The following is a 27,672-nucleotide window of genomic DNA, read 5'->3' on the forward strand; positions in this document are numbered from 1 at the left end:
TCATAAAGCATTCCTATATACTATTATCTTCTGACCATACATTGTGACATCATAACGGAATCCGGGATACCACCATCTGCTAGTCATACATTGTGACATCATAATGGAATCAAGGATACTATTATCTGCTGACCATACATTGTGACATCATAATGGAATCCGGAATACTATCATCTGATGACCATACATTTTGACATCATAATGGAATCCTGGATACTAATATCTACTGATAATACATTGTGACATCATAATGGAATCCATGATACTACCATCTGCTGACCATACATTGTGATATCATAATTAAATCCTGGATACTATTATCTGCTAACCATTCATTGTGACATCATAATGGAATCCTAAATACTATTATCTGCTGACCATACATTGTGACATCATAATGGAATCCGGGATACTACCATCTGCTAGCCATACATTGTGACATCATAATGGAATCATGGATACTATTATCTGCTGACCATACATTGTGACGTCATAATTGATTCCGGGATACTACCATCTGCTAGCCATACATTGTGACATCATAATTGAATCCTGAATACTATTATCTGCTGACCATTTATTGTGATATCATAATGGAATCCTAAATACTATTATCTGCTAGCCATACATTGTGACATCATAATGGAATCCAGGATACTAGTATCTGCTGACCATACATTGTGACATCATAATGGAATCCAGGATACTACCATCTGATGACCATACATTGTGACATCATAATGCATTCTTGTATACTATTATCTACTGACAATACATTGTGATATCATAACGGAATCTGGGATATCATCTGATTACATACATTGTGACATAATAATGAAATCCGGGATATCATCTGCTGACCATACATTGTGATGTCATAATGGATTCCGGGATACTACCATCTGCTGACCATTCATTGTGACATCATAACGGAATCCTTGATTCTAATATCTACTGACAATACCTTTTGACATCATTATGGAATCAATGATACTAACCTTCTGCTGACCATACATTGTGACATCATAATGGAATCGGGGAAACTATCACCTGCTAGCCATACATTGTGACATCATAAAGGAATCCTGGATACTATTATCTGCTGACCATACATTGTGACTTCATAATGGAATCAGGGATACTATCATCTGCTCACCATACATTGTGACATCATAACGGAATCCTAAATACTATTATCTGCTGACCATACATTGTGAAATCATAATGGAATCTGAGATACTACCATCTGCTTGCAATAAATTGTGACATTATAATGGAATCCTGGATACCATTATCTGCTGACCATACATTGTGACATCATAATGGCATTCGGGATACTATTTTCTGCTGACCGTACATTGTGACGTCCTAATGGAATCCGGGATACTACCATCTGCTAGCCATACATTGTGACATCATAATGCATTCCCGTATACTATTATCTGCTAACCATACATTTTGACATCATAATGGAATCATGGATACTATTATCTGCTGACCATACATTGTGAAATCATAATGGAATCCGGGATACTAAAATCTGCTTGCAATAAATTGTGGCGTCATAATGGAATTCGGGATACTACCATCTGCTGACCATACATTGTGACATCATAATGGAATCCGGGAAACTACCATCTGCTAGCCATACATTGTAACATCATAATTAAATCATGGATATTATTATCTGCTGACCATACATTGTGACGTCATAATGGAATCCGGGATACTACTATCTGCTGACCATACATTGTGACGTCATAATGGAATCCTGGATACTATCATCTGCTAACCATACATTGTGACGTCATAATGGAATCCGGGATACTACCATCTGCTAGCCATACATTGTAACATCATAATGGAATTCTGGATACTAGTATCTGCTGACCATACATTGTGACATCATAATGAAACCCTGGATACTATTATCTGATGCCCATACATTGTGACATCATAAAGCATTCCCATATACTACCATCTTCTGACCATACATTGTGACATCATAATGGAATCCGGGATACCACCATCTGCTAGTCATGCATTGTTACATCATAATGGAATCAAGGATACTATTATCTGCTGACTAAACATTGTGACATCATAATGGTATCCATGATACTACCATCTGCTGACTATACATTGTGACTTTATAATGGAATCCTGGATACTAATATCTACTGACAATACATTGTGACATCATAATGGAATCCATGATACTACCATCTGCTGACTATACATTGTGACTTTATAATGGAATCAGGGATACTATCATCTGCTGACCGTACATTGTAACGTCATAATGTAATCTGGGATACTATCATATGCTAGCCATACATTGTGATATAATAATTGAAACCTGGATACTATTATCTGCTAACCATTCATTGTGACATCATAATGGAATCCGGGATACTATCATCTGCTGACCATACATTGTGACGTCATAATGGGATCGGGGATACTATCATCTGCTAGCAACACATTGTGACATTATAGTGGAATCCTGGATACTATTATCTGCTGACCATACATTGTGACATCATAATGGAATCAATGATACTAACCTTCTGCTGACCATACATTGTGACATCATAATGGAATCGGGGAAACTATCATCTGCTAGCCATACATTGTGACATCATAATGGAATCATGGATACTATTATCTGCTGACCATACATTGTGACGTCATAATTGATTCCGGGATACTACCATCTGCTAGCCATACATTGTGACATCATAATTGAATCCTGAATACTATTATCTGCTGACCATTTATTGTGATATCATAATGGAATCCTAAATACTATTATCTGCTAGCCATACATTGTGACATCATAATGGAATCCAGGATACTAGTATCTGCTGACCATACATTGTGACATCATAATGGAATCCAGGATACTATAATCTGCTGACCATACATTGTGACATCATAATGCATTCTTGTATACTATTATCTACTGACAATACATTGTGATATCATAACGGAATCTGGGATATCATCTGATTACATACATTGTGACATAATAATGAAATCCGGGATATCATATGCTGACCATACATTGTGATGTCATAATGGAATCCGGGATACTACCATCTGCTGACCATTCATTGTGACATCATAACGGATTCCTTGATTCTAATATCTACTGACAATACCTTTTGACATCATTATGGAATCAATGATACTAACCTTCTGCTGACCATACATTGTGACATCATAATGGAATCGGGGAAACTATCACCTGCTAGCCATACATTGTGACATCATAAAGGAATCCTGGATACTATTATCTGCTGACCATACATTGTGACTTCATAATGGAATCAGGGATACTATCATCTGCTGACCGTACATTGTGACATCATAACGGAATCCTAAATACTATTATCTGCTGACCATACATTGTGAAATCATAATGGAATCTGAGATACTACCATCTGCTTGCAATAAATTGTGACATTATAATGGAATCCTGGATACCATTATCTGCTGACCATACATTGTGACATCATAATGGCATTCAGGATACTATTATCTGCTGACCATACATTGTGACGTCATAATGGAATCCGGGATACTACCATCTGCTAGCCATACATTGTGACATCATAATGCATTCCCGTATACTATTATCTGCTAACCATACATTTTGACATCATAATGTAATCATGGATTCTATTATCTGCTGACCATACATTGTGAAATCATAATGGAATCCGGGATACTAAAATCTGCTTGCAATAAATTGTGGCGTCATAATGGAATTCGGGATACTACCATCTGCTGACCATACATTGTGACATCATAATGAAACCCTGGATACTATTATCTGCTGCCCATACATTGTGACATCATAAAGCATTCCTATATACTATTATCTTCTGACCATACATTGTGACATCATAACGGAATCCGGGATACCACCATCTGCTAGTCATACATTGTGACATCATAATGGAATCAAGGATACTATTATCTGCTGACCATACATTGTGACGTCATAATGGAATCCGGAATACTATCATCTGATGACCATAAATTGTGACATCATAATGGAATCCTGGATACTAATATCTACTGATAATACATTGTGACATCATAATGGAATCAGGGATACTATCATCTGCTGACCGTACATTGTAACGTCATAATGTATTCTGGGATACTATCATATGCTAGCCATACATTGTGATATCATAATTGAATCCTGGATACTATTATCTGCTAACCATTCATTGTAGCATCATAATGGAATCCTGGATACTAATATCTACTGACAATATATTTTGACATCATAATGGAATCCATGATACTACCATCTGCTGACCATACATTGTGTCTTTATAATGGAATCTGGGATACTATCATCTGCTGATTATACATTGTGATGTCATAATGAAATCCGGGATACTACCATCTGCTAGTCATACATTGTGACATCATAATGGAATCAAGGATACTATTATCTGCTGACCATATATTGTGACATCATAATGGAATCCGGGATACTAATATCTACTGATAATACATTGTGATGTCATAATCGATTCCATGATACTACCATCTGCTGACCATACATTGTGACATCATAATGGAATCAGAGATACTATCATCTGCTGACCATACATTGTGACATCATAATGGAATCCGGGATACTACCATCTGCTGACCATACATTGTGACAACATAATGATATCCGGAATACTATCTTCTCATGACTATACAGTGTGACATAATAATGGAATCCGTGATACTACCATCTGCTGACCATACATTGTGACATCATAAAGCATTCCTATATACTATTATCTTCTGACCATACATTGTGACATCATAATGGAATCCGGGATACTACCATCTGATAGCCATACATTGTGACATCATAATGGAATTCTGGATACTACCATCTGCTGACCATACATTGTGACATCATAATGAATCCCTGGATACTATTATCTGCTGCCCATACATTGTGACATCATAACAAAATCCGGGATACTACCATCTGCTAGTCATACATTGTGACATCATAATGGAATCAAGGATACTATTATCTGCTGACCATACATTGTGACATCATAATGGAATCCGGAATACTATCATCTGATGACCATACATTTTGACATCATAATGGAATCCTGGATACTAATATCTACTGATAATACATTGTGACGTCATAATGGAATCCATGATACTACCATCTGATGACCATACATTGTGACATCATAATGGAATCAGAGATACTATCATATGCTGACCGTACATTGTGATATCATAATTGAATCCTGGATACTATTATCTGCTGACCATACATTGTGACATCATAATGGAATCCGGGATACTATCTATTGATGACCATACATTGTGACATCATAATGGAATCCATGATACTACCATCTGCTGACCATACATTGTGACACCATAATGGAATCTGGAATACTATCTTCTGATGACTATACATTGTGACATAATAATGGAATCCGTGATACTACCATCTGCTAGCCATACATTGTGACATCATAATGTAATTCTGGATACTATTATCTGCTGCCCATACATTGTGACATCATAACGGAATCCGGGATACTACCATCTGCTAGTCATACATTGTGACATCATAATGGAATCAAGGATACTATTATCTGCTGACCATACATTGTGACATCATAATGGAATCCGGAATACTATCATCTGATGACTATACATTTTGACATTATAATGGAATCCTGGATACTATTATCTGCTGACCATACATTGTGACATCATAATGGAATCCATGATGCTACCATCTGCTGACCATACATTGTGACAACATAATGGAATCCGGAATACTATCTTCTGATGACTATACATTGTGACATAATAATGGAATCCGTGATACTACCATCTGCTGACCATAAATTGTGACATCATAATGAATCCCTGGATACTATTATCTGCTGCCCATACATTGTGACATCATAACGAAATCCGGGATACTACCATCTGCTAGTCATACATTGTGACATCATAATGGAATCAAGGATACTATTATCTGCTGACCATACATTGTGACATCATAATGGAATCCGGAATACTATCATCTGATGACCATACATTTTGACATTATAATGGAATCCTGGATACTAATATCTACTAATACATTGTGACGTCATAATGGAATCCATGATACTACCATCTGCTGACCATACATTGTGACATCATAATGGAATCAGAGATACTATCATCTGCTGACCGTACATTGTGATACCATAATTGAATCCTGGATACTATTATCTGCTGACCTTACATTGTGACATCATTATGGAATCCGGGATACTATCTTCTGATGACCATACATTGTGACAACATAATGGAATCCGGAATACTTTCTTCTGATGACTATACATTGTGACATAATAATGGAATCCGTGATACTACCATCTGCTAGCCATACATTGTGACATCATAATGAATCCCTGGATACTATTATCTGCTGCCCATACATTGTGACATCATAAAGCATTCCTATATACTATTATCTTCTGACCATACATTGTGACATCATAATGGAATCAAGGATACTATTATCTGCAGACCATACATTGTGATATCATAATTGAATCCTGGATACTATTATCTGCTGACAATACATTTTGACATCATAATGGAATCCTGGATACTAACATCTACTGACAATACATTGTGACATCATAATGGAATCCATGATACTACCATCTGCTGACCATACATTGGGACTTCATAATGGAATCCGGGATACTATCATCTGCTGACCATACATTGTGACATCATAATGCATTCTCGTATACTATTATCTGCTGACTATACATTGTGACATCAAAATGCATTCCCGTATACTATTATCTGCTGCCCATACATTGTGACATCATAATGGAATCATGGATACTATTATCTGCTGACCATACATTGTAACATCATAATGGAATCCAGTATACTACCATCTGCTAGCCATACATTGTGATGTCATAATGGAATCCGGGATACTATTAACTGATGACCATACATTGTGACATCATTATGGAATCCGGGATATCATCATAATGGAATCCTGGATACTAATTTCTACTGACAATACATTGTGACATCATAATGGAATCCATGATACTACCATCTGCTGACCATACATTGTGACGTCATAATGGAATCCATGATACTACCATCTGCTGACCATACATTGTGACTTCATAATGGAATCAGGGATACTATATTCTGCTGACCATACATTGTGATATCATAATTGAATCCTGGATACTATTATCTGCTAACCATTTATTGTGACATCATAATGGAATCCTGGATACTAATCTCTACTGACAATACATTCTGACGTCATAATGGAATCCGGTATATCATCTGCTGACCATACATTGTGATGTCATAATGTAATCCGGGATCTGGTAGCCATACATTGTGATATCATAATTGAATCCTGGATACTAGTATCTGCTGACCATACATTGTGACATCATAAAGCATTACTATATACTATTATCTTCTGACCAAACATTGTGACATCATAATGGAATTCTGGATACTATTATCTGCTGACCATTCATTGTGACATCATAATGGAATCATAAATACTTTTATCTGTTGACCATACATTGTGACATCATAATGGAATCCGGGATACTACCATCTGATAGCCATACATTGTGACATCATAATGGAATTCTGGATACTACCATCTGCTGACCATACATTGTGACATCATAACGGAATCCGGAATACTAAGATCTGCTAGTCATACATTGTGACGTCATAATGGAATCCATGATACTACCATCTGCTGACCATACATTGTGACATCATAATGGAATCAGAGATACTATCATCTGCTGACCGTACATTGTGATATCATAATTGAATCCTGGATACTATTATCTGCTGACCATACATTGTAACATCATAATGGAATACGGGATACTATCTTCTGATGACCATACATTGTGACATCATAATGGAATCCATGATACTACCATCTGCTGACCATACATTGTGACAACATAATGGAATCCGGAATACTATCTTCTGATGACTATACATTGTGACATAATAATGGAATCCGTGATACTACTATCTGCTGACCATAAATTGTGACATCATAATGAATCCCTGGATACTATTATCTGCTGCCCATACATTGTGACATCATAAAGCACTCCTATATACTATTATCTTCTGACCATACATTGTGACATCATAATGGAATCAAGGACACTATTATCTGCAGACAATACATTTTGACATCATAATGGAATCCTGGATACTAATATCTACTGATAATACATTGTGACATCATAATGGAATCCTGAAAACTAATATCTACTGATAATACATTGTGACATCATAATGGAATCCATGATACTACCATCTGCTGACCATACATTGTGACATCATAATGGAATCAGGGATACTATAATCTGCTGACCGTATATTGTAACGTCATAATGTATTCTGGGATACTATCATATGCTAGCCATACATTGTGATATCATAATTGAATCCTGGATACTATTATCTGCTGACAATACATTTTGACATCATAATGGAATCCATGATACTACCATCTGCTGACCATACATTGTGACATCATAATGCATTCCCGTATACTATTATCTGCTGCCCATACATTGTGACATCATAATGGAATCCGGAATACTATCATCTGATGACCATACATTTTGACATCATAATGGAATCCTGGATACTAATATCTACTGATAATACATTGTGACATCATAATGGAATCCTGAAAACTAATATCTACTGATAATACATTGTGACATCATAATGGAATCCATGATACTACCATCTGCTGACCATACATTGTGACATCATAATGGAATCAGGGATACTATAATCTGCTGACCGTATATTGTAACGTCATAATGTATTCTGGGATACTATCATATGCTAGCCATACATTGTGATATCATAATTGAATCCTGGATACTACCATCTGCTGACCATACATTGTGACATCATAATGCATTCCCGTATACTATTATCTGCTGCCCATACATTGTGACATTATAATGGAATCATGGATACTATTATCTGCTGACCATACATTGTGACGTCATAATAGAATCCGGGATACTATCATCTGCTGACCATACATTGTGACATCATAACGGAATCCTAAATACTATTATATGCTGACCATACATTGTGAAATCATAATGGAATCCGGGATACTAAAATCTGCTTGCAATAAATTGTGACGTCATAATGGAATTCGGGATATCATCTGCTGACCATTCATTGTGACATCATAATGGGATCCGGGATACTACCATCTGCTAGCCATATATTGTAACATCATAATTAAATCATGGATACTATTATCTGCTGACCATACATTGTGACGTCATAATGGAATCCGGGATACTACCATCTGCTGACCATACATTGTGACGTCATAATGGAATCCGGGATACTACCATCTGCTGACCATACATTGTGATGTCATAATGGAATCCGGTATTTCATCTGCTGACCATACATTGTGATGTCATAATGTAATCCGGGATACTACCATCTGCTAGCCATACATTGTGACATCATAATGGAATCCAGGATACTAGTATCTGCTGACCATACATTGTGACATCATAAAGCATTCCTATATACTATTATCTTCTGACCATACATTGTGACATCATAACGGAATCCGGGATACCACCATCTGCTAGTCATACATTGTGACATCATAATGGAATCAAGGATACTATTATCTGCTGACCATACATTGTGACATCATAATGGAATCCGGAATACTATCATCTGATGACCATACATTTTGACATCATAATGGAATCCTGGATACTAATATCTACTGATAATACATTGTGACATCATAATGGAATCCATGATACTACCATCTGCTGACCATACATTGTGATATCATAATTAAATCCTGGATACTATTATCTGCTAACCATTCATTGTGACATCATAATGGAATCCTAAATACTATTATCTGCTGACCATACATTGTGACATCATAATGGAATCCGGGATACTACCATCTGCTAGCCATACATTGTGACATCATAATGGAATCATGGATACTATTATCTGCTGACCATACATTGTGACGTCATAATTGATTCCGGGATACTACCATCTGCTAGCAACACATTGTGACATCATAATTGAATCCTGAATACTATTATCTGCTGACCATTTATTGTGATATCATAATGGAATCCTAAATACTATTATCTGCTAGCCATACATTGTGACATCATAATGGAATCCAGGATACTAGTATCTGCTGACCATACATTGTGACATCATAATGGAATCCAGGATACTACCATCTGATGACCATACATTGTGACATCATAATGCATTCTTGTATACTATTATCTACTGACAATACATTGTGATATCATAACGGAATCTGGGATATCATCTGATTACATACATTGTGACATAATAATGAAATCCGGGATATCATCTGCTGACCATACATTGTGATGTCATAATGGATTCCGGGATACTACCATCTGCTGACCATTCATTGTGACATCATAACGGAATCCTTGATTCTAATATCTACTGACAATACCTTTTGACATCATTATGGAATCAATGATACTAACCTTCTGCTGACCATACATTGTGACATCATAATGGAATCGGGGAAACTATCACCTGCTAGCCATACATTGTGACATCATAAAGGAATCCTGGATACTATTATCTGCTGACCATACATTGTGACTTCATAATGGAATCAGGGATACTATCATCTGCTCACCATACATTGTGACATCATAACGGAATCCTAAATACTATTATCTGCTGACCATACATTGTGAAATCATAATGGAATCTGAGATACTACCATCTGCTTGCAATAAATTGTGACATTATAATGGAATCCTGGATACCATTATCTGCTGACCATACATTGTGACATCATAATGGCATTCGGGATACTATTATCTGCTGACCATACATTGTGACGTCATAATGGAATCCGGGATACTACCATCTGCTAGCCATACATTGTGACATCATAATGCATTCCCGTATACTATTATCTGCTAACCATACATTTTGACATCATAATGGAATCATGGATACTATTATCTGCTGACCATACATTGTGAAATCATAATGGAATCCGGGATACTAAAATCTGCTTGCAATAAATTGTGGCGTCATAATGGAATTCGGGATACTACCATCTGCTGACCATACATTGTGACATCATAATGGAATCCGGGAAACTACCATCTGCTAGCCATACATTGTAACATCATAATTAAATCATGGATATTATTATCTGCTGACCATACATTGTGACGTCATAATGGAATCCGGGATACTACTATCTGCTGACCATACATTGTGACGTCATAATGGAATCCTGGATACTATCATCTGCTAACCATACATTGTGACGTCATAATGGAATCCGGGATACTACCATCTGCTAGCCATACATTGTAACATCATAATGGAATTCTGGATACTAGTATCTGCTGACCATACATTGTGACATCATAATGAAACCCTGGATACGATTATCTGATGCCCATACATTGTGACATCATAAAGCATTCCCATATACTACCATCTTCTGACCATACATTGTGACATCATAATGGAATCCGGGATACCACCATCTGCTAGTCATGCATTGTTACATCATAATGGAATCAAGGATACTATTATCTGCTGACTAAACATTGTGACATCATAATGGTATCCATGATACTACCATCTGCTGACTATACATTGTGACTTTATAATGGAATCCTGGATACTAATATCTACTGACAATACATTGTGACATCATAATGGAATCCATGATACTACCATCTGCTGACTATACATTGTGACTTTATAATGGAATCAGGGATACTATCATCTGCTGACCGTACATTGTAACGTCATAATGTAATCTGGGATACTATCATATGCTAGCCATACATTGTGATATAATAATTGAAACCTGGATACTATTATCTGCTAACCATTCATTGTGACATCATAATGGAATCCGGGATACTATCATCTGCTGACCATACATTGTGACGTCATAATGGGATCGGGGATACTATCATCTGCTAGCAACACATTGTGACATTATAGTGGAATCCTGGATACTATTATCTGCTGACCATACATTGTGACATCATAATGGAATCAATGATACTAACCTTCTGCTGACCATACATTGTGACATCATAATGGAATCGGGGAAACTATCATCTGCTAGCCATACATTGTGACATCATAATGGAATCATGGATACTATTATCTGCTGACCATACATTGTGACGTCATAATTGATTCCGGGATACTACCATCTGCTAGCCATACATTGTGACATCATAATTGAATCCTGAATACTATTATCTGCTGACCATTTATTGTGATATCATAATGGAATCCTAAATACTATTATCTGCTAGCCATACATTGTGACATCATAATGGAATCCAGGATACTAGTATCTGCTGACCATACATTGTGACATCATAATGGAATCCAGGATACTATAATCTGCTGACCATACATTGTGACATCATAATGCATTCTTGTATACTATTATCTACTGACAATACATTGTGATATCATAACGGAATCTGGGATATCATCTGATTACATACATTGTGACATAATAATGAAATCCGGGATATCATATGCTGACCATACATTGTGATGTCATAATGGAATCCGGGATACTACCATCTGCTGACCATTCATTGTGACATCATAACGGAATCCTTGATTCTAATATCTACTGACAATACCTTTTGACATCATTATGGAATCAATGATACTAACCTTCTGCTGACCATACATTGTGACATCATAATGGAATCGGGGAAACTATCACCTGCTAGCCATACATTGTGACATCATAAAGGAATCCTGGATACTATTATCTGCTGACCATACATTGTGACTTCATAATGGAATCAGGGATACTATCATCTGCTGACCGTACATTGTGACATCATAACGGAATCCTAAATACTATTATCTGCTGACCATACATTGTGAAATCATAATGGAATCTGAGATACTACCATCTGCTTGCAATAAATTGTGACATTATAATGGAATCCTGGATACCATTATCTGCTGACCATACATTGTGACATCATAATGGCATTCAGGATACTATTATCTGCTGACCATACATTGTGACGTCATAATGGAATCCGGGATACTACCATCTGCTAGCCATACATTGTGACATCATAATGCATTCCCGTATACTATTATCTGCTAACCATACATTTTGACATCATAATGTAATCATGGATTCTATTATCTGCTGACCATACATTGTGAAATCATAATGGAATCCGGGATACTAAAATCTGCTTGCAATAAATTGTGGCGTCATAATGGAATTCGGGATACTACCATCTGCTGACCATACATTGTGACATCATAATGGAATCCGGGAAACTACCATCTGCTAGCCATACATTGTAACGTCATAATTAAATCATGGATATTATTATCTGCTGACCATACATTGTAACATCATAATGGAATTCTGGATACTAGTATCTGCTGACCATACATTGTAACATCATAATGAAACCCTGGATACTATTATCTGATGCCCATACATTGTGACATCATAAAGCATTCCCATATACTACCATCTTCTGACCATATATTGTGACATCATAATGGAATCCGGGATACCACCATCTGCTAGTCATGCATTGTTACATCATAATGGAATCAAGGATACTATTATCTGCTGACTAAACATTGTGACATCATAATGGTATCCATGATACTACCATCTGCTGACTATACATTGTGACTTTATAATGGAATCAGGGATACTATCATCTGCTGACCGTACATTGTAACGTCATAATGTAATCTGGGATACTATCATATGCTAGCCATACATTGTGATATAATAATTGAAACCTGGATACTATTATCTGCTAACCATTCATTGTGACATCATAATGGAATCCGGGATACTATCATCTGCTGACCATACATTGTGACATCATAATGGGATCGGGGATACTACCATCTGCTAGCAACACATTGTGACATTATAGTGGAATCCTGGATACTATTATCTGCTGACCATACATTGTGACATCATAATGGAATCATGGATCCTATTATTGTCACTACCAGACATCTGAGAAGCTCTGACAGATGTTCTTCAGAACCTCCTGCTTGAGGTTCTTTTGTTTTGCTTTCGTTTTGTCATCTCGTTAGCCTCTCTCAGCTGTCATGTAGTTGCACTGGTTGCATCCCTTTAAATCCCTTCCCATACCTCATCACTTTGCGGTTTATACAACTTCCTGGAGTGTGTACATGCTGGATGCTACAACTGATCCTACTACAGATAAGTCTGTTCATTGATTTGTGTTTTTCCTGTTTGCTTGATCCTAGGTGACCCTGACTCCCTCCGTATTAAGTGTAGGGAGCCGGTGGTCGTGTCCCCTCACTATTATAGTGTGTTCAGGTGTCATACAGTCGAGGCAAGAGGGCATGCAATTTTCTATCATAGAGATATTTGCATGGGCTGAGAAGACAGGGAGAGTTTCAGGGCTTAAATAGGGGTCACCCTTTTGTTCATTAGTTTCGGATCAAGCCACTCTGATCCTTATTTGTAACTTCTTGTTTTCTGTTACACCATCCGTGACATCATAAACCGCCAAAACCGTCTCAAGCATGGATCCGGTTTCACTTTTGACTGAACACATGCAGGGTCTTTCATTGGAGGTTGCAGATCTCCGTAAAATTGTATCTCAGTTTTAGGTGACCAGTTCAGCTTGCGTTCCTGGAGTTTGTTCTGAGCCTAAGATCTCGCGCCCGGATACGTTCTCCGGGGGTAGTGAGAATTTTGTTCGTTTTAGAGAGGCTTGCAAACTCCATTTTTGCCTACTTCCCCATTCCTCTGGTGATGAGGAGCAGAGGGTGGGGATCATCATCTCGCTGCTCAGGGAAAACGCTCAGTCTTGGGCCTTTTCGCTGCCGGTGGGGGCACGGCCCCTCCGTTCAGTGGATGAATTTTTTTTATCCCTGGGTCAGATATATGATGATCCGGATCGTATTGCTCTGGCTGAGTCTAGACAACGTCTTTTATGCCAGGGTAAACAGTCCGCAGAGATATACTGTTCAGAATTTCGGAGATGGGCAGCTGATACTGGTTGGAATGATGCTGCACTCCGAAGTCAATTTTGCCATGGTCTTTCAGAGGGATTGAAAGATGCATTTGCCTTTCAGGAGAGACCTACCTCCTTGGACACTGCCATGTCTCGGGCCGTTCGTATTGACAGGCGTCTTAGAGAGAGACGTTTCTTCTCTTTGCTTCTGGTTTTCGCATGGACCCCGAGAAGGTACGCGCTGTGCTTGAGTGGGAGCTTCCTGAGAATCAGAAGGCACTGATGCGTTTTTTGGGTTTTGCCAATTATTACAGGAAGTTTATTTTGAATTATTCCTCTGTTGTTAAACCACTCACTGATATGACTAGAAAGGGGGTATTTTCCTCCTGGTCGGTAGAGGCGCGTAAGGCCTTTTTTAGTTTCAAGGAGAGTTTTGCTTCCGCTCCCATCTTGATACAACCTGATATCTCTCTGCCCTTCATAGTTGAGGTGGACGCTTCTGAGGTGGGTGTGGGTGCGGTCTTGTCTCAGGGTCCCTCTCCTGCCAAATGGCAACCGTGTGCCTTTTTCTCGAAGAAACTCTCCTCCGCAGAGAGAAATTACGATGTGGGAGATAGGGAGTTGTTGGCCATCAAGTTAGCTTTTGAGGAATGGCGCCATTGGCTAGAGGGAGCCAGACATCCTATTACCGTGTTTACCGACCATAAGAATCTTGTTGTTTTCCGGGAGGTTGGAATTTTGAAGACCCAGGTCCCATTTTGGCTGAAGGTGTGGTGGTCTCCGCTCTTTATCCTGAATTGGAGGCAGAGGTTCAGGCTGCCCAGGCAGAGGCTCCTGATCTTTGTCCTCCTGGGAGGTTGTTTGTGCCTCTCGCTTTAAGACACAAGGTTTTTTAGGAGCACCACGATACTGTCCTTGCTGGGCACCCGGGGGGTAGAGCCACAGTGGATCTCATCGCTCAGAGATTCTGGTGGCCGGCGCTTCGTAAGTCGGTTGAGGGTTTTGTGGCAGCCTGCGAGACCTGCGCTTGTGCCAAAGTCCCTCATTCACGGCCATCAGGTCCTCTCCTTCCGTTACCCATTCCTTCCCGTCCTTGGACACATCTGTCCTTGGACTTCATTACAGACCTGCCTAGTTTCCTCGGGGAAGGAAGACGCTGGCGCAGGCATTTATTGATCACATTGTCAAATTGCATGGTATTCCTTCAGACATAGTCTCTGATAGGGGCACGCAGTTTGTTTCCAGATTCTGGAAGGCTTTCTGTTCTCGCTTGGGGGTTCAGTTGTCATTCTCTTCTGCTTTCCACGCGCAGTCGAATGGTCAGACGGAGCGTGTCAATCAGAATCTGGAGACACATCTGCGCTGTTTTGTGGCGGGGAATCAGGAGGATTGGTGTTCTTTTTTGTCCCTTGCTGAGTATGCTTTAAATAACCGTCGTTAGGAGTCTTCTGATAAGTCACAATTTTTTGGTGCATATGGGTTTCATCCGCAGTTTGGGACATTCTCTGGAGAGGGGTCTTCAAGTATACCTGATGAGGACAGATTCTCCTTGTCTTTGTCATCTATTTGGCAAAAGATTCAGGATAATCTAAAGAGCATGAGGGAGAGATATAAGCCTGTGGCGGATAAGAGACGTGTGCCTGGTCCGGACCTGAATGTTCAAATTGAAGGTTCCCTCCTGGAAGTTGGGTCCTAGGTTTATTGGGCCTTACAAAATCTTGTCCATCATCAATCCTGTTGCCTACCGTCTTGATCTTCCTCAGACTTGGAAGATCCATAATGTTTTTCATAAGTCCTTATTAAAACCTTATGTCCAACCCATTGTACCCTCGTCTTTGCCTCCTCCTCCGATTGTGGTTGATGGTAATTTTGAATTTCAGGTCTCTAGGATTGTGGATTCTCGTGTTGTCCGCGGTTCTCTCCAGTACCTCGTTCATTGGGAGGCTTATGGTCCTGAGGAGAGGATGTGGGTCCCAGTGACGGACATTAAGGCCACTCGTCTCATCAGGGCTTTCCATAGGTCCCATCCTGAGAAGGTGGGCTCTGAGTGTCCGGAGTCCACTCGTAGAAGGAGGGGTACTGTCACCACCAGACATCTGAGAAGCTCTGACAGACGTTCTTCAGAACCTCCTGCTTGAGGTTCTTTTGTTTTGCTTTCATTTTGTCATCTCGTTAGCCTCTCTCAGCTGTCATGTAGTTGCACTGATTGCATCCCTTTAAATCCCTTCCCATACTGCATCACTTTGCGGTTTATACAACTTCCTGGAGTGTGTACATGCTGGATGCTACAACTGATCCTTCTACAGATAAGTCTGTTCATTGATTTGTGTTTTTTTCTGTTTGCTTGATCCTAGGTGACCCTGACTCCCTCCGTATTAAGTGTAGAGAGCCGGTGGTCATGTCCCCTCACTATTATAGGGTGTTAAGGTGTCATACAGTTGAGGCACGAGGGCATGCAATTTTCTATCATAGAGATCTTTGCATGGGCTGAGAAGACAGGGAGAGTTTCAGGGCTTAAATAGGGGTCACCCTTTTGCTCCTTAGTTTCGGATCAAGCCACTCGGATCCTAATTTGTAACTTCTTGTTTTCTGTTACACCATCCGTGACAATTATCTGCTGACCATACATTGTGACGTCGTAATGGAATCCGGGATACTATTATCTGATGACCATACATTTTGACATCATAATGGAATCCTGGATACTAATATCTACTGACAATACATTGTGACGTCATAATGGAATCCATGATACTACCATCTGCTAGCATTACATTGTGACATCATAATGGAATCCATGATACTACCATCTGCTAGCATTACATTGTGACATCATTATGGAATCCGGGATACTATCATCTGCTAACCATACATTGTGACATCATAATGCATTCTTGTATACTATTATCTGCTGACAATACATTGTGACATCATAATAGAATCCTGGATACTATTATCTGCTGACCATACATTGTGACAACATAATGGAATCCTGGAAACTAATATCGACTGACAATACCTTTTGACATCATAATGGAATCCGTGATACTACCATCTGCTGACCATACATTGTGACGTCATAATGGAATCCGGGATACTACCATCTGGTAGCCATACATTGTGACATCATAATTAAATCCCGGATACTATTATCTGCTGACCATTCATTGTGACATCATAATGGAATCCTAAATACTTTTATCTGCTGACTATACATTGTGACATCATATGGAATCTGGGATACTACCATCTGCTAGCCATACATTGTGACATCATAATGGAATCTGGGATACTAGTATCTGCTGACCATACATTGTGACATCATAATGGAATCCTGGATACTACCATCTGCTAGCCATACATTGTGACATCATAATGCATTCCCGTATACTATTATCAGCTGCCCATACATTGTGACATCATAATGGAATCATGGATACTATTATCTGCTGACCATACATTGTAACATCATAATGAAATCCTGGATACTACCATCTGCTAGCAACACATTGTTACATTATAATAGAATCCTGGATACTATTATCTGCGGACCATACATTGTGACATCATAATGGAATCCTGGATATTATTATTTGCTAACCATTCCTTGTGACATCATAATGCATTTCCGTATACTATTATCTGCTGACTATATACATTGTGACATCATAATGCATTCCCGTATACTATTATCTGCTGCCCATACACTGTGACATCATAATGCATTCCCATATACTATTATCTGCTGACCATACATTGTGACATCATAATGGAATCCGGGATACTAATATCTACTGACAATACATTGTGACGTCATAATGGAATCCATGATACTACCGTCTGCTAGCATTACATTGTGACATCATAATGGAATCCATGATAATACCATCTGCTAGCATTACATTGTGACATCATAATGGAATCCTGGAAACAATTATCTGCTGACCATACATTGTGACATCATAATGCATTTCCGTATACTATTATCTGCTGGCCATACATTGTGACATCATAATGGAATCATGGATACTATTATCTGCTGACTATACATTGTGACATCATAATGGAATCCGGTATACTATCATCTGATGACCATTTATTTTGACATCATAATGAAATCCTGGATACTAATATTTACTGACAATACATTGTGACATTATAATGGAATCCATGATACTACCATCTGCTGACCATACATTGTGATATCATAATTGAAACCTGGATACTATTATCTGCTAACCATTCATTGTGACATCATAATGGAATCCGGGATACTATCATCTGCTGACCATACATTGTGATGTCATAATGGAATCGGGGATACTACCATCTGCTAGCTATACATTGTGACATCATAATGGAATCCGGGATACTATTATCTGCTGACCATACATTGCAACATCATAATGGAATCCTGAATACTACCATCGGCTAGCCATATATTGTGACATCATAATTGAATCCTGGATACTATTATCTGCTGACCATTCATTGTGACATCATAACGGAATCCTAAATACTATTATCTGCTGACCATACATTGTGAAATCATAATGGAATCCGGGATACTACAATCTGCTTGCAATAAATTGTGACATCATAACGGAATCCTGGATACCATTATCTGCTGCCCATACATTGTGAGATCATAATGGAATCCTGGATATTATTATCTGCTGCTCATACATTGTGACAACATAATGGAATCCTGGATACTAATATCTACTGACAATACATTGTGACATCAGAATAGAATCCGTTATACTACCAACTGCTGACCATACATTGTGACGTCATAATAGAATCCGAGATAATATCATCTGCTGACCATACATTGTGATGTCATAATGGGATCCGGGATACTACCATCTGCTAGCCATACATTGTGACCTCATAATTGAATCCTGGATACTATTATCTGCTGACCATTCATTGTGACATCATAATGGAATCCTAAATACTATTATCTGCTGACCATACATTGTGACATCATAATGGAATCCGGGATACTATCATCTGCTGACCATACAATGTAACATAATAATGCAATCCGGGATACTACCATCTGCTAACCATACATTGTGACATCATAAAGGAATCCTAGATACTATTATCTGCTGACCATACATTGTGACATTATAATGGTATCCGGGATTAGTGTTATCTGGTGACCATACATTGTGACATCATAATGGAATCCGGGATACTATCATCTGCTGACCATACATTGTGACATCATAATGGAATCCTGGATACTAGTATCTGCTGACCATACATTGTGACATTATAATGGGATTCGGGATAGTACACTACGTGATAATGATAATAATGATAATAATAAGTGTTAATTTATTTCATATTTTTTTAGCCGGAAACAATGGTACATCAGTTGCTTGCAATGTTTCGGGCAAACCTAAGCCCTTCATCAAGCACTAGTAGGACCAAAGCTTGAGTATACCCGGCACTCAAGCTTTGGTCTTTCTAGTGCCTGATGAAGGGCTTATGTTAGCCTGAAACGTTGCAAGCAACTGATGTAGCATTGTTTCCGGCTGAAATAATGTAAAATTAATTACCACTTATTATCATCATTATCACATAGTGCTGTCTAAACATTTGTGTGATATCTACAGTTCTTGAGGTGGAGCTACAGAACACAACTCGGACGTGCACTCATCCTTGCCAGTTTTAGAAAGAGTGCTGTGGCCTATTGATCGGAATCCTGGATACTATTATCTGCTGCCCATACACTGTGACATCATAATGCATTCCCGTATACTATTATCTGCTGACCATACATTGTGATATTTGAATGGAATCCTGGATACTATTATCTGCTAGTGTTGATCATGAATATTCGAATTGTGAATTTTTATTGCGAATATTGGCACTTCAAGAATTCGCGAATATTTAGAATATAGTGATATATATTCGTAATTTTGAATATTCAATTTTTTTTTTTTTTTTATCAGTAGACCTGGTCCCTCTCTATTTCTAGCTTGTGGTCCAATGAGAAGGCTGCAATATTTTTGACATTAGGAGTAGTGTTGATTGCGAATTTTCGTAATGCAAATTTTCGTAATGAGAATTTTCGTAATGCAAATTTTTGGAATGAGAATCAAAGAGATTGTGAAAACTCAGATCCGATTGTATATTCTAACCCCCAGACATTCCCATGTTGACAGGGACGCTTGTCAGGGAGGAGTATGCCAAAGTTGAACAACTGTACAGATAAAAAAAAAAGACGAATATTCTCAAAAATATATATATTAGTTTTTTCTAATATTCGTAGAATTCTAAAACAAGAATATATAACAATATAGCGAATATTCGAAAAAAAACAAATGTAGAACTATTTGGCTAATATAGTGCTATAATCTTTTTTTTAATAGTTGTAATTTATTTCTAATCTGAACTTCAGATGAGAAAAAAATTACAACTATTAGACAAAGAAGATTATAGCACTATATTAGCTAAATTGCTCTATTTTAGTATTTTTTTTGAATATTCGCTATATTGCTATATATTAGTTTTTTAGAATATTCGTTATTTTCTAAAACAAGAATATATATAGCAATATAGCAAATTATAATATTTAGAAAATTCGTATTACGAAAATTCTCATATATTGCTATTTATTCTTGTTTTAGAATATTACGAATATTCTTAAAAACAAATATATTAGTTTTTTTTAGAATATTCATCTTTTTTAAAAAAAATCTGTACAGTTGTTCCACTTTGGCATACTCCTCCCCGACAAGCGTCCCCGTCACCATGGGAACGCATGGGGGTTAGAATATACCATTGGATCTGCGTTTTCACGATCTCATTGTACCTCATTACAAAAATTCTCATTACGAAAATTCTCATTACAAAAATTTACATAATGAAAATTCGCAATCAACACTACTCCTAACGAATATTCGAATTCGCGAATATTTGACGAATATTCTACGAAATATCGCAAATTCGAACATGACCTTTGCCGCTCATCACTATTGCTTAGCATTAATAGTGGCTGGCAGTAGGAGATTGGCAGCAATGAGTAGCAGCTGAAGGGATGGTGGCAGCAGCAGCCATATGGTACATGTTGGCAGGCAGCAGCAGCCATACGCAACATGATGGTATACAGGCAGCAGCAGTGGCATGATGGTGACAGTGGCATAATGGAGGGGGTTGCAGCTGCACAGAACATGATGGTAGGCAGTCAGACAGCAGTGGACAACAGTGGCAAGATGGGCACTGTCAGCAAGGCCCGATCTATTCATCGACGGAGTGTGAAAATCCTCCCCAGTCCAGGCTTGGTTCAATTTGACAAAAGTGATGTTTTGGAAACTGGCAGAGAACCACTTGTTCCTTTTGTGTGTCACCACACCGCCTGCTGCACTGAAAACCCTCTCTGAAAGAACACACTGGAGGCTTGACAAGAAAGAAGAAAGCGAGCTTACTGTGTTAGTTCAGACCACTGTTCCAATCAGCTTGCCCAGCAATCCATGCGTATCTGCCGGAGACAGGACAGAGTGTAGGTAGGCCTAAACCTGGGTGTTAATGTAGGATATCTCGGCTTGCTAATTATTGACCCCAGCCTGACGTGACATGTCACAAAACTGCTCCATCATGTTGACAAGACTGAACTTGCGACTGCGTCGTCTGCTGTTTGTGGCAACAAGAGGTGGGTGACTCTGGAGGGGGCAGGAAGGGCCTTCCTTGCAGACATGCTGTTAGCAGGTGTCTGCTCATGGAAAGCTGCTGCAAGCAGCGTGCACAATGTTTCCTGTTAATAATGTAATTTGTCCTCCCTTTTGGGGGGGAGGAAAACATTTCCCAATTTGGCTTTTTTAGTGAGGGTCTTAAAGCATGGCTATCCAGTAATTGTCAGACTGCTTGATGTCAATAATATGCCAGTCACTGTGTAAGCAAGTGAGCATACAGTTCGCTATTCTGGCCAGCGTGCCCGAGGAGCCAGTTCTTTCCGACTCTGTCCTCCACTGAGAGAATTGGGTGTCCTGGCCAGTGCCAGTGCCATTGTCTTCATCTTCCTCTTGCTTCTCCACCTCTGACTCCTACTCTTCCTCCAGTGGCAGCTCCTTATCCTACATGGCAGTTTCTCCTTGTGGGTCCCCAACAGCTAGCGGGCTGGCAGAAAGATGCGTTAGCTGTTTTTCTGCCGCCTTCCCCTGCTGTATGAATGTCAGTGTGTGTTCTAAGATAAATATGACTGGGATGAGAGTGTTCATGCTGCCATTGTCCCTGCTGACAAACTTTGTGGCCTCTTCGAAGGGCTTTAGCACATGACAGCTGTCTCGGATGAGGTGCCACCGCCTGACCTCGAAACAGCACAGGCTTTCTCTAATGTAAAACACAAGTTGTCAACCTACTATGAGATTATTCCCCCCTCCACACACACCAACACATGAACACCTGGATATTCGCTGAATTTTGGTTCAGAATTTCATGTTATCACTCAGAGATTTAAAACACCACCCTCTGTATTGTAAGATAATTGTATAACCTTTTTTTTCCCCATTTTTTTTTTTTTTTACATTTTAGATTTCTGGAAATGACTTGACACATTTCGGACTAGTAGTTCATGTTATTACTCAAAGATTTAAAGCACTTCTCTTTGTATTGTAAGAAACACTTGAACTCCTGGAGATGCACCAACACAGATTTTGGCCAAGCATTTCACATTATCACTCAGAGATTTAAAACACTACCCTTTGTGTTGTAAACACACACGTATAAGTCATTTTCACAAACAAAAAACAACACCTTAATCTTTATGTAGATGCCCTGACACAGATTTTGGACTAGTGTTTCATGTTTTCACTCAGAGATTTAAACTACTACCCTCTGTATTTTAAGACACACGTATATACTATTTTCCCAAACCCAAAAATTAATAAATAAATAAATGAATAAATATGAACTGTTTGAAGATGCCCTGACACAGATATCAGGCTAGTATTTCAGGTGTTTTCACCAAGATTTCAAATGCAATATGGATGGTAAAACATGTGTTGTACAGTTTTGAGCTTTTTTTCCCCACAATAAAAAAATAAATAAAAATAAATGTATTTCTGTTAAAATGGTGGAAAATGTTCTTGCAGGTAGCTGCGTTTGAGGTGTTCCAGCAGCTGCAGCTGTGTTATAAAGCAGTAATTGCAGCTACAAGGCATTGTTAGGTATACTCAGCCTCAGCTCATCACTTCTCACTCTTTGGCTGAGAGCTTTCCTTGCCTTTCCCTATTTTACAAAATTCTTATTTCTGGCCTTTACCTCCCTCACACTAGAATAGAATCTTGACTGTGACTGTCCCTAAGATTGTTTTCTGGCAGACACTGTAAGAGCCATGCGATCTTATTCACAACCCAACACAGAATGACGTTCTGCAAGCGCACCTCCCTGTCTGCTGCACCAGTGATTCAGGCTGTTTGTTGGCCTGTGAGCCAATTAGGGCAAACCTCTCCCACTTCCTCTTAGGCCGAATGCACGCGGCCGTGTTTCATGGCCGTGAGCAGTCCGTGGTACCACGGGCTGGATTCCTGCTGAGAGCAGGAGTGCACGGCGTCATTGGTTGCTATGACGCCGTGCGCTTCCTGCTGCCGCCGCAATACACTAATACACTGGTATAGATCATACCAGTGTATTAATGTATTGCGGCGGCAGCAGGAAGCGCACGGCGTCATAGCAACCAATGACGCCGTGCGGTCCTGCTCTCAGCAGGAATCCAGCCCGTGGTTCCACGGACCGCTCACGGCCATGAAACATGGCCGTGTGCATTCGGCCTTAGGGTGATGTGAGCACCCTTCGTCTTCCTCCATACTGGTTTTTCTGCTGACATATGCAGTAAAATGGAGTTACTGGAACCGTATGAAATTAACCTGAAAAGGTTCGGGTTCGTCTTCCGGATAAAATTTTTGGAAAAACTGATTTGCTGATCTCCAGAGATCAGCTGTTGATGATAATGATGTAAATGGTGATAAATGTGCTGATATACCCAGGCCCATGCCCAACCCTCCCCATTTCTTAACTGTGGCTAAATTAAATCTTAAGGCCTCTTTCACACGGGCGTCATGTTTTTTGGCCGGATGGGTTCAGTGAAAAGCTTGCGATTTTTCAAGCGAGTGCTGTAATTTTACTATGCGATTGCGTCGCGTTTCAAGCATGCGTTTTTTCACGAGCGTGAAAAAAAACTGATCCATCCACTAGATTCACCTGTATTGCAAAGACAATATAAATAGCCCCAGCATGCAGTGTTTTGATGGACAGCTCCATTTTTTGGGTGGAGTGGTTTTTGTGTGGTTGACGTGTGTCTTTGTTACTGGATTATCCTTTGCAGGATGTCCACTTTCACCCTGTGATCAACTGACAATGTCTTTTTGCACTGGCTGGTGTCCTGTTGTTTTGGAGAGCAGCCAGAAATGATTGAGCAGGAGCCGCGGAGGAAGCGTATGTGGGTGCATCCTATAATTTCGCAGCGGGCCAGCAAAGGACTCTTTTTTGGCTTGTACGCTGAGCTCCGTGCGCACCCTCCAAAGTTTTTCAATTATTGCCGAAAAATCCAATACATTAATGTGTGTTTACAGATTGTGATTTAAAAATTTAAAATGTATGGATCTTTTGTGGCTAATAATGTTTTCCCACAAATCATAAATCTATATTGTATTGTGTGTGTTTGTGCAAAATAAACACCAAAGTTAACAATTATAAACTTGAAAAATAAAAGTGTTTTATTGCACACTATATTCCAATATACTCTGGCTTTTCTAAAAAATAAACAGTAAACAAATATAAATTATAAATTTACATAACGTCTTGATGGCGACGAGGCTCCCTGATAATGAGGGGCAGAAATTTGTTGCTGCGAAGGAGGCCCTGAGTAGTGACTAGGCCCAGGTTGACTGGACGATGGGCCCTGATATGGAGGTCCAGTAAATTGTTGCTGGGAAGGGGGTCCAGAGTAGTGACTTGGCCCAGACTGGACGATGGGCCCTGATATGGAGGTCCAGGAAATTGTGTCTGGGAAGGGGGTCCAGAGTATTGGCTTGGGCCAGGTTGACTGGACGATGGGCCCTGCTGACTGTAACTGGGTTCCCCTTGATTATCACGATCGGCGTGACTATCACATACGTGACACAGAGGGAGGGAAAGAGGAAGGCCCTGCCCAAGTGAGAGGGAAGGTGGTGACCCCTGACTCACCTTGCGGCTGGCACCTGGCTGCCCTGACGTCCCTAGACGGGTTCCTCACCCGTACGCCGATCACGTGCCTAAAACCCTGGCTTTCCCTAAGATGAGCCCTAGATAGTGAACAGGGCGGTGGGAACACTAGTCCGCACCACTAGCTCTAAAGGAAAACACCAAGGGGAGGACAGACAATACAGACTAAACATATAATCCCAGGTGGGCGACAACAGGAGACAACAAAAAGCCCAACAGGGATCCGGAGGGAAGCACTCTGGAACAACAACCAGGATTCACAGCTCCAGTGGGTCAGTATAGAAGTCCAGGCAGGAAGCTCTATAACTGGCAACTAGAGAAGTGTGAGAGGAGAATATAAGGAGGTTGGGAGTGGCAGACAAGAAACAGCTGAGGAGGAGAAGCTATGGATCCCTGAGTGAGACAAAAAGGATTGCAAGGCAAACACAGCAAACAATCACTAAGAAACAACGTGATTTTTAGACATAGAGCGCGCAGCCACCCGCTGCGACTTCCTGACCCCGGGTATAACGGAGTCAGACGTGGCTCTTGACACCCTCGTGACAGTACCCCCCCTTTCACGAGGGGCCTCCGGACACTCAGGACCAGGTCTCTCAGGATGAGAGGCATGGAAAGCCTGAATTAACCTGTTGGCGTTTACCTCTGACGCTGGAACCCACATTCTTTCCTCGGGACCGTAACCCCTCCAATGCACCAGATACTGAAGAGAGCGGCGGACCCGACGAGAATCAACAATTCTGGATATTTGAAACTCCAGATTACCATCCACAATAACAGGAGGAGGTGGCAGCGGTGATGGTTCTAGAGGTGGAACATACTTCTTGAGTAACGACTTATGGAAGACGTTATGGATCTTAAAAGTCTGAGGTAGCTCCAGGCGAAAAGCCACAGGGTTAATGACGGCTACTATTTTATAAGGACCAATGAACCTAGGGCCCAGTTTCCAAGAGGGAACCTTCAACTTAATATTCCTAGTAGACAACCACACATAGTCATTCACTCCTAGGTCCGGACCTGGCGACCGTTTCTTATCGGCCATGCATTTATATTTACCACTCATATTTTTCAAGTTAGCTTGCACCTTCTGCCATACCGATGAAAGAGATGAAGAAAACCGTTCCTCTTCGGGAACCCCAGAAGACCCCCCCTCTTTGAAAGTACAAAATTGGGGATGAAAACCGTATGCACCAAGAAATGGTGACTTGCCAGTGGATTCCTGACAGCGATTATTTATGGCAAACTCGGCTAACGGTAAATATGATGACCACACCTCTTGGTTTTCAGACACAAAACACCT

Source organism: Bufo gargarizans, chromosome 5 (genome assembly GCF_014858855.1).
Source record: "Bufo gargarizans isolate SCDJY-AF-19 chromosome 5, ASM1485885v1, whole genome shotgun sequence".
NCBI classification, from domain to species: domain Eukaryota; kingdom Metazoa; phylum Chordata; class Amphibia; order Anura; family Bufonidae; genus Bufo; species Bufo gargarizans.